The following is a 10,000-nucleotide window of genomic DNA, read 5'->3' as shown; positions in this document are numbered from 1 at the left end:
TTATTTTTTATTATAATTGATCTCAAAATTCCATTCTAAATAGTTTTGATGAAAGAATGACCAACTATAAAAACAGTTACCATACAAGACCACAAGCCTTAAGAATAAGGAACTCATGGCACCCACCATCCAAACAATTGATAAAAAGTTTATTGTAGAAGCAGGGTATTAATTCGAAAATATACGATGTCCTTCCCTTTAATAAAGTAAGCATGATAAACAGAATAAAACTATATTTACTGGTTGATAATGGTTGCCCTTTAAAACCCATTACCATTGTCATTCAAACTATATGAAACAAAATAAGAAACTCAAAGGGTGGTCAGTAAAACTTGTAATCTTATACGAATTGAGTTTACTGGTGTATTAAAATCTAAAATGCAAATTGAGTTACTAGACTAGTTTAGAAAGTTTCCAAGTTTTCAGAAAATCAACGGTTGATATTGCTAATACAGTTTAAGAAATCAACAAAAACATCATAACCTCCCAATGTTTGTTCGTTGTTGTAAGTCAACGATGAACACATTTCTATATTACAATAAAACTGTGTATGTCACTATTTGAGACCTAAATACGTCTGAGAGTGTTTGTATTTAAAGTACAACTCTATTCATATGCTTAATCTGGTGAGAACATTTTATTACCAGTCCTTATCCTCTTCTTGCCTTTCTTTCAAGCGTAAAAAATGTTTGTAAAAGCGTTTTTGCAAACTTCGTGATGCAAATGGACTTGCTTCTGAAACTTGTGATACGTTCTATTTTTTTTTATTTTATTTTTTTTTTTTTGGTGGAGATTTATTTTAGCGGGTGTGTTGTGTTCTATTTATTTATTTTTTGATGGGGTGTTATTTTAGCGGGTGGAATGGAGGGTGTGGGGCTAGGAAAGAGAGAGAGAGAGAGAGAGAGAGAGAGAGAGAGAGAGAGAGAGAGAGAATCCAAATTCCTTACCTGAAGTAAAAGAAGATGAAGAGGGAGATGACCAATGCTATCAGCGAAACTGCATATCCAGCTCGGTAGATATTGTTGATCAGCTGCCTTATCTGGGAGTATAATGATAAAAATATACATTTATAAAATCTTCATCACGAAATTAACAAGGCAAAAGAAAAACAGTAATGTAAAAACGTGTAAAGTACATTATAAAAATGCAAGTTTTACAAATTTTCATCACGAGGTTACCAAGGCAGACATAAACATAATTCGAGGAACGTGTGAAGAAAAATTGACAATTCCGTATGTGAGCTAAAGACTCATTTAGGTTTGCAGTATCGCACTAAAGTATGTATAAGGGATGCTATATCTGTATATAGATCTATCTATAGCTTCTGGGTGTAACAGAAGAGCTATAAAACCTTTCTTGCTCTGACGTTTGGCTTTGGTGTTTATAAACAGGTAAAGCTATCTTGCTTACACCAATGACAACCTCTGTATTTCGTAAGATAGTGATGAATCAAGGAACAAAGATATTGTTGAAGAGGATTAAACTTAAATAAAGATTAGTGGAGACAGTGAAAGTGAATTTTCACTCAGGGCTTGTTTGAAGGAAGTCTGGTCAGTTGGATATAGGATGATTACACATACAATTATTATTTTTATTCAGTAATACAAGAGTGCCTATATCTGATCCTGTATGATAACATTTCCATTTATAATCAGCTCTATAAGATAGCTACATAAGATTATTATTTTCATTAGTAATGCAAGAATATAATTTCTGATCTGAAAATATTGTTGTATCAACACAACGTGCGTCTATTTTGCTTATTTATACAGTTACATAGAAAGATGTCTTAACTAGAGAGAGAGAGAGAGAGAAAGAGAGAGAGAGAGAGAGAGAGATGTTACACAGGTAGACTTGTCATTATGATCTTACCATAAGATCCTCCAGATCAATGCAGGTAGTGTAATTAAGACCAGGTGAGGTTGGTTTCCGGATGCCTGAACCAGGAACCATCTTCGTTGCAAACTTTGTGGGCCATTCCTGACGTCAGTAGATTGAACAGTTAAGTACAATCATGAAATATATTACACCTTTAAATAAAATGTTCCTCGTTTTTCTATTCCATTCATAGAAAACGACTTTAACTGCGGTCTCATTCGTGTAGTGAAATTTTCATCATGCAGATTTCGTTTTAAAGGGAAAATAATCAGTTTATCATATCGAGTGAGTTTAGAGTGCATATATGAATTTCATTTTAATCCAAACTCATGGAACTATGCCGTTTTCAAAATGCAATATTCATTTTATAAGATTTCATAATTACGCTTAAATTTATTTATTGCATAACTCTCGGTTGATTATCCTGCTGAAATGATGTAATCACCCGTCATTAGTTGTTTTGTGGCCTCATTATGCAAAATTGATTTAAAAACAATAAATGAGAAATTTGACATATGAGTTTTGATGCTGTTGATAAATGAATTTGATACACTTGATAGAAGAAGCTTTTGCAAATAATAATAATAATAATAATAATAATAATAATAATAATAATAATAATAATAATAATAATAATAATGATATAAATAATACTAATAATAATAATAATATAATAATAATAATAATAATAATAATAATAAAAAACAAAAGTAGTTAAATCCCGAAATGTATAAGATAATCAAATGTCAACATGTAAATAAAACTTTTGAATTACTTGAATATTTTAGTTTAGATGAACTAGTATATCAGATCTCTCTCTCTCTCTCTCTCTCTCTCTCTCTCTCTCTCTCTCTCTCTATCTATCTATCTATCTATCTCTCTCTCTCTCTCTCTCTCTCTCTCTATCTATCTATCTATCTATCTCTCTCTCTCTCTCTCTCTCTCTCTGTTGAAGGAAAGGGCGTCCACAGAATCACTTACTTCTGTCATCGAACCCTGTAATGAAGTACGGGCAGGGAGGGAGAAGGCCGTATCCCCCGCCGGAGTATCATTCCAACAGGACACCATCGAAGGTCCTTGGGCAGAAGAGGCGTCCTTCGGAGGAAAAAAAAAATTAAAAAATATATACTTTTGAAAATTTTCCTTCGTGGGGGGAAGATAAAAAGAAAAATTATAATAATACTTTTGGCACTTTTTCTGTAATTCTCTTATTAGTGAATTTGGCAAATTTAGCATAAGAGTGCAAAATATTGAATAACATTCTTTTGAATTCTAAATGCGAATTCATAAATGTAAAGGAAAAATATAGGTAGTACCTTTTCAGTAATTTCGTAATAGTGAAAAAAAATCACAGAAGCCTCTCCGCATTTCGCCGAAATGTTTTCAGTTTCCAAGATATCAGAAAATAGCGAAATATCTATCGTGATCCTCGCCTACACAAGGGAACGTTGCCTGCAAACATTTCCAGTAAATGCTTGCAGGCAGTTGACGAAGTAGTTTACAGTTTTATGTATTACTGTACTTCTCTGAACCGCAGACACTTATCTAGAAATACTTGCAACCTACATAACTAGTATTTTAGAAGAGCATATGACTTAGGATGTCATTTCGATGACTCAACAGGCATAGGGTATATTTAATACGTAACAGTTTTGTAAAAGTTCATGTTCATTTCTTGGTTAAGTATTTTAAAGGTTGAGGGTGAAATTTTAGAGCAACGGTCATTGGAACATCTGAATGTATAGCATATGCAAATAAAGACAAATTCCACTTAGGATTTCTGCAAGTCCTTTCGACTTCTTGTCCTTTAATTAGAGACTGAAGAAGCAGGTTTTTTCATATTTCTTCAGTATGCTAAGTAAAGGACAAGAAATCGAAAGGCCTTGAAGACCCCATAGTTTCCCTTGGATTTTATCTTTTTTTTATATATTCATCGCATTCCATATATTCGTGATTCAGTCATACATGTATGTATATAGTATATACTATTACCATATATATATTTATATATATATATATATATATATATATATATATATATATATAGATATAGATATATATATATATATATATATATATATCTATATATATATATATATATATATCTATATATATATATATATATATATATATATATATATATATATATATCTATATATCTATATATATATATATATATATATATATATATATATATATTATATATATATATATATATACTATATATATCTATATGATATATAATACTATATATATATATATATAATACATATATATATATATCTATATATATATCTATCTATCTATATATATATATATATATATATATATATTATATATATATATATATAATATATATCCATATATAATATCATTAGTCCTTTGGGTAAAAAACTAAAACTTATCATACGTTTAAATTTTCACCACCATTGTCTTATTTTATCTAATATATTTTTCAGAAAACCCTCAGGGTATCTTTCTAATCAGGCTATTCTTTCATACAAGGTATTTCCAAAACTCCAGCAATGGCGAATTCATAAGAAAAATGCAATTGCTTAACAAAAGCAAAAGCATTATCCCTTAATGCTCGCAGCCATTAAGTAAGACTCTCTTAAAGAGGAAGTAAATCCTTGAAATATGAGAAATTTTATTTTAATTTTTGAGGCGACTGACTTTGCTAAGAGCTTCCTAAACGCCAGTTGCCTATGTTCCACTTGAATAATATTCCACTCTCATACTTTCCTGTTTTCCTTTATAGCGTGAAGCTTTTAACTTTTTCTGGGAGAGATTTTCGTTCTCTGTATATCTTTCCTATTTTTTTTAAATCTTATTTGTAAGCTTACTTTTAGCTTGAGTTTTTCTTTCAATAATGGGTTCCATCTGTATTTTCTTTCCTATTTTTTTCTATTTTATTTGCAAGCTTACTTTCATCTTGAGTTTTTCTTTTAATAATGGGTTCCATAGTCCAATCTTTTGCTAAAGAGTTCCATATAAATCTTTAGTAATGGGTTCCATAATGATATCTCTTAATTATGGTTCCATAATAAGATATTTTTATAATGGGTTCCATTATAGAATCTTTTAGTTATGAATTCCATAATAAAATCTTTTAGTAATGGGTTCCATAATCCAATCTGTTGCTAATGGGTTCCAGAATAAAAACTCTTTTAATAATGGGTTCCGTAATAAAATCTTTTAATAATGGGTTCCATAATCCAGTCTTTTGCTAATGGGTTCCAGAATAAAACTCTTTTAATAATGGGTTCCATAATAGAATCTTTTGATAATGGGTTTAATAATAAAATCTTTTAATAATGAGTTACATAATAAAAATATTTTAGTAATGGGTTCCATAATAAAATCTTTTAATAATGGGTTACATAATAAACTCTTTTAATAATGGGTTCCATAATAAAATATTTCAATAATGGGTTCCATAATAAAATTTTAAATAATGGGGTCAATAGTAAAATCTTTTAATAGTGAGTTCCTTAATAAAATCTTTTAATAATGGGTGCCATAATAAACTTACAATAATGGGTTCCATAATAAAATATTTCAAGTTCATATTTGTTTGTTCTTGCGTGATAATAATGGGTTCCATAATGAAACCTTTTAATAGTGGGTTCCATAATAAACTCTTTTAATAATCGGTTCCATAATAAAATCTTTGATAATGGGTTCCATACTAAAATCTTTTAATAATGGTTTCCATAACAAAATTTTGAAGTTCATATTTGTTTGTTCTTGTATGACAGGTATTTTAGATTTCTCGTTCAATGTTTTGTATAGTTACAGCTTATACAAAAATATTATCTATCATTATTTTTGTTTTTGATAAGCACTAAAAATTTCCGAACAAAGGTCAACAATCATTAGGATTCATACTATGATTTTCAACGTCTATTCAATATGAGAGAGAGCATATGCAAAAAAAAAGAAAGAAAGATAGATTTGAATAGGAAAAAACAAACCTTCGTTATCTTAAGAAATATGATCCACCAAAATCACTATTTTAAATGATGTTGCACTGTGGTTTCTCAATCCACAAAAGCTTTTGCTCTTATAACGTTTATTATTCTCTTTCTTCTCTGTCAGATCTCCTATTATTTTTCATTCACAATTGGTTACTATAATTCAATTTCTCTTTACTACTGAATTTACTCACCATCTTTCTCTTTATCTTATCATCTCGCCCTGCTTCCTCCTCCTACCTCCTCCTCCTCCTATGTTTCCTTCCTTCTTGTAAGGCAATGAGGGACACATTCCTTGTTGATACTCACGTGAAGACTTTAAGCTATAATAGACCTTTCTTTCTGAGAGCTGACACTCATCCAGCGACAAAATGAGTGTTATTTGGACAACCTACACTATTCTGATACTTTTCTTAGGTGTCCAGCGATGCATGCCACTTCAATATTTGCTAAAATAACTTGCTTTTGATGTTTTCTGAACTGCTAGAATCACCGAATGTGCTATCCAAGCCATCAGAAAGTAGTCGTTGTTGACGCATGCCCCAGCGCAGATCATTATACTTCCAGCTCAGGGCGTCTTTTCATTCATCCATATTCTATGGTCTTTCCCCGTTCGTTGCTTTGCATCAACGTTCATTTTTTTGTTTTTTTCAGCTGACTACTATGTTGCTTTATCTTGCTTTCCAGGAACTAAGGACGGGGAGCTAATATCTCCTGAACCTTCTCTGAAAACAATCTTGCTGCTCTAAGCCTTCGCTGTAAGTCAGTTTTTGTGCGGCAAAATCCCGTAGAATTGTTCAACTTTAGAACTATTCTCCTTTGGAACTAATTCTCGTATAATGTATGCGTTATTTTTCTGACTGTGTGACATATTATGCTCTATTTATACACCAGAATGAAATTGACAAAAGGAGAGATGAAGATATGAAAGTGAAGGTTATAACAATTGTCAATGTTTTGCAATTATAGACTTATGTTTTCAACTTTTTTCTCTCTTTTCCCGCCTTTGTCTTTCGAGACAAATAATTCTCGTTCCGTTTGACAACAGAGGACGTACAAATGATACAGAGAGAGAGAGAGAGAAGAGGTGGGATGGAGCGTAGGAGGTATATATATTAAGACGAATCCCTCTTGTTTTCCCGCCGATAAATTAAAGAAGAAAAACACGAAGGGAGACTGCACTTGTAAACGAAGAGGAATATTCTAAGGCTAGATTTATAACCGTTGGCTTAACTACGTCGAGTCGACTCTCGAGGGAATGAAAGTATATATCCCCTCCTGGAAACTGGGTTTCCGTAGCTCTCTTATCCTTCGCTAAATTCAGCCTCCTCTTCCAGGATTTAGGATACCGAGCGTTATGTCAAATGAGAGAGCCTCCGGCGTCTGGCATCCAAAACTAACATAAAACTCCGTCGGACTGAATATTAGAGATTTTTCCTCGTAGGTTTGATTTTTGGGTGGTCCCATTTATTTGCATAGAGTTTCATCCTTTTTATTGGGATTGAGTTTGTTGATTGTTAATTGAAGGTTATATTAGAATTGCTTTTACTTTTAATCGATGTACGGGCTTATTATTCAAGGTTTCTTGTCTGATTATATGTATTTTTCTGAATACCAACAAGAAAGATATCCATAGGCAGAAAATATCCAACGATCATAAATTACGAACCATGATATATACTATATATATATATATATATATATATATATATATATATATATATATATATTATATTATATATATATATATATATATATATTATATATATATATATATATTATATATATATATATATATATATATATATATATATTATAGATCGTAATTTAAGATCGTTGGATAATTTTTCCTATAGATAACATTCTTGTGTATTCAGAAAAATATAACTCATATATATATATATATATTTATATATATATATATATATATATATATATATATATATATATCTATATATATATATATATATAATATATATATATATATATATATATATATATATATACATATATATATATATATATATATATATATATATATTATATGGATATATATATATATATATATATATATATATATATATATATATTATATATATATATATACATATATATATATATATATATATAATATATATAATATATATATATATATATATATATATATATATATATATATATATATATATATGGCCTGCCTGGTGGTACTACAGTAACGATTACTCAGCAACATACCTCGGTGGAATATTCTTCCACACGCTCAATGAATATAGGTAAGGCCTATGTGATCATTAGTTCGTCAGTTGAATTAGGTCTTTGAGCAAGATATCACTTTCCAGCGGCGTGGGTTCAAGTATGGGAACATTGTGGCTCAGATTGAAGGTTTTATTCACTGGATCTGGTAGGGCAGAACATTTGCTGCTTTGATGGGAGGTTTCATTTTATCTGTACGTAACCTTTCGGTATGAACGCCTTTTCCTATGTCATAACGCTTTGATTTCTTTCCAAATTTAAAATTTCATTATAAATTCATTGTCCATCTTCGTTTAGCTGTTAGTTTTACGTACCTAAATGCTCCTATTATCTAGGGAATTAATCGTTTCTAAAGCTAAACTGCGAAAAAGCAACCATTGATTGTGTCGTCCACTACCTTGAGGAATCAGTCATTTTCATAGATTTTAACTCAGATTTCTTCTCATTTGAAGACTTTTAATTGAATGGTGTGAGTGCGTGCTCGGCGCATATGTTCCAGGAAGACTGTGAAACCAGGGATTTCACGAAATCCCTGAAATTTTCAGGGAAATCGTAAGATCACCAATTCACTTAAGAACATTTGATCCCAGAGGAGCTAGTACTAAACAGGGCGAAACAGTGAAACAGTGTTAGTACTATTGTAGATTCACATCAAACCGTGTATTTGTTGTCTAGGCCAATCCCTTACGACGCTCCTGATTGGTTTTGATAAGCCAATCACAGGGCTGGAAACCTCTTAATCTCTCGAGGGAGTTTCACACAGGCAGATATAGTTCCACCTCTCCTGAAAGACGTATCTCTCAGGAGAGGTGGCACATAGATCCTACCTATGTGAACTCTCTCGAGAGACTGAAAGTTCCCAGCCGGGGACCAGCCCTGTGATTGACTTATCAACAGCCAATCAGGAGCGTTGTTAGTGACTGGCCTAGACAACAAATGCACGGTTGATGTGAATCTACTATAGTACTAAGCATTGTTTCACTGTTTCGCCCTGTTTAATACTAGCTCCTCTGGGATCTAATGTTCCTAAGTGAATTGGTGATTTCACGAATTCCCTGAAAATTTCAGGGATTTCGTGAAATTCCTGGTTTCACATCTTACCATAACGTACTCGTATATGAACTTATGCAGTCAGTTTAGTTTTTTTTATATATTAAAGCTCTAAAGGTTTCAAATGTTTATCGTAGAAATAAATTCTTTCTCGATTTCCCTGAAAATTTCAGGGATTTCATGAAATCCCTGGTTTCCCAATCTTACCGTAACGTACTCGTAAATGAACTTATACAGTCAGTTTCGTTTTTTTTACATATTAACGTTCTAGAGGTTTCAAATAAGGTTTATCGTAGAAATAAATTCTCTTCAGAGGCTCTTTCGAAAGGTAAAACGAGAATGACGTCATAGTCTTGTCCGCCTTCTCTGATTACAAGTGAGACTCTTCATCAACACAGTATTGTATTTTATTCAATGTGAAGCATTAGACAGATACTGAGAGCATTCGGTGTATTTATTTCGTATTTGTCTCACCCAAGTTTCATTGTTTATTGCAAGTTTTTATAACCAACAGTTCACTTTTCAAACGATTATTTTCACAGATATTTTACTTGATCAAGTCAGGAATGGAAGGGACTTTGATGCGGGAAAAATAAGATTAATTATGCCATGTCTAAGCTTAGGTCAATCAAAGTCCATCTTCATAAAATAAAGCCTTCACACCTGGAATTTTCAAAACGTGAATCTGGGACCTCCAAAATAGCTAAATTCAACGAAGCTACTGACAAGTTTCGGAATTCTCTTCCATCTTGCTGTTTCCCTTGAATTCCCAAACGCTCAATTTTCAAAATGCGATTTTGACCTCCAAAATAGTTAAATTCAATTAACTTTCTCCCTTTAAATAT

The 10,000-nt window shown here is 31.3% G+C and overlaps 1 pseudogene; it reads right to left on the bottom strand.

The window, feature by feature from the left end:
• The window catches only part of LOC135207420 (calcitonin gene-related peptide type 1 receptor-like), a 74,238-nt pseudogene that overhangs the window by 59,145 nt on the left and 5,093 nt on the right, over nt 1-10,000 (bottom strand).

Source organism: Macrobrachium nipponense, chromosome 32, assembly GCF_015104395.2.
Source record: "Macrobrachium nipponense isolate FS-2020 chromosome 32, ASM1510439v2, whole genome shotgun sequence".
NCBI lineage: Eukaryota > Metazoa > Arthropoda > Malacostraca > Decapoda > Palaemonidae > Macrobrachium > Macrobrachium nipponense.
This window is presented reverse-complemented; position numbering and strand designations above follow the sequence as displayed.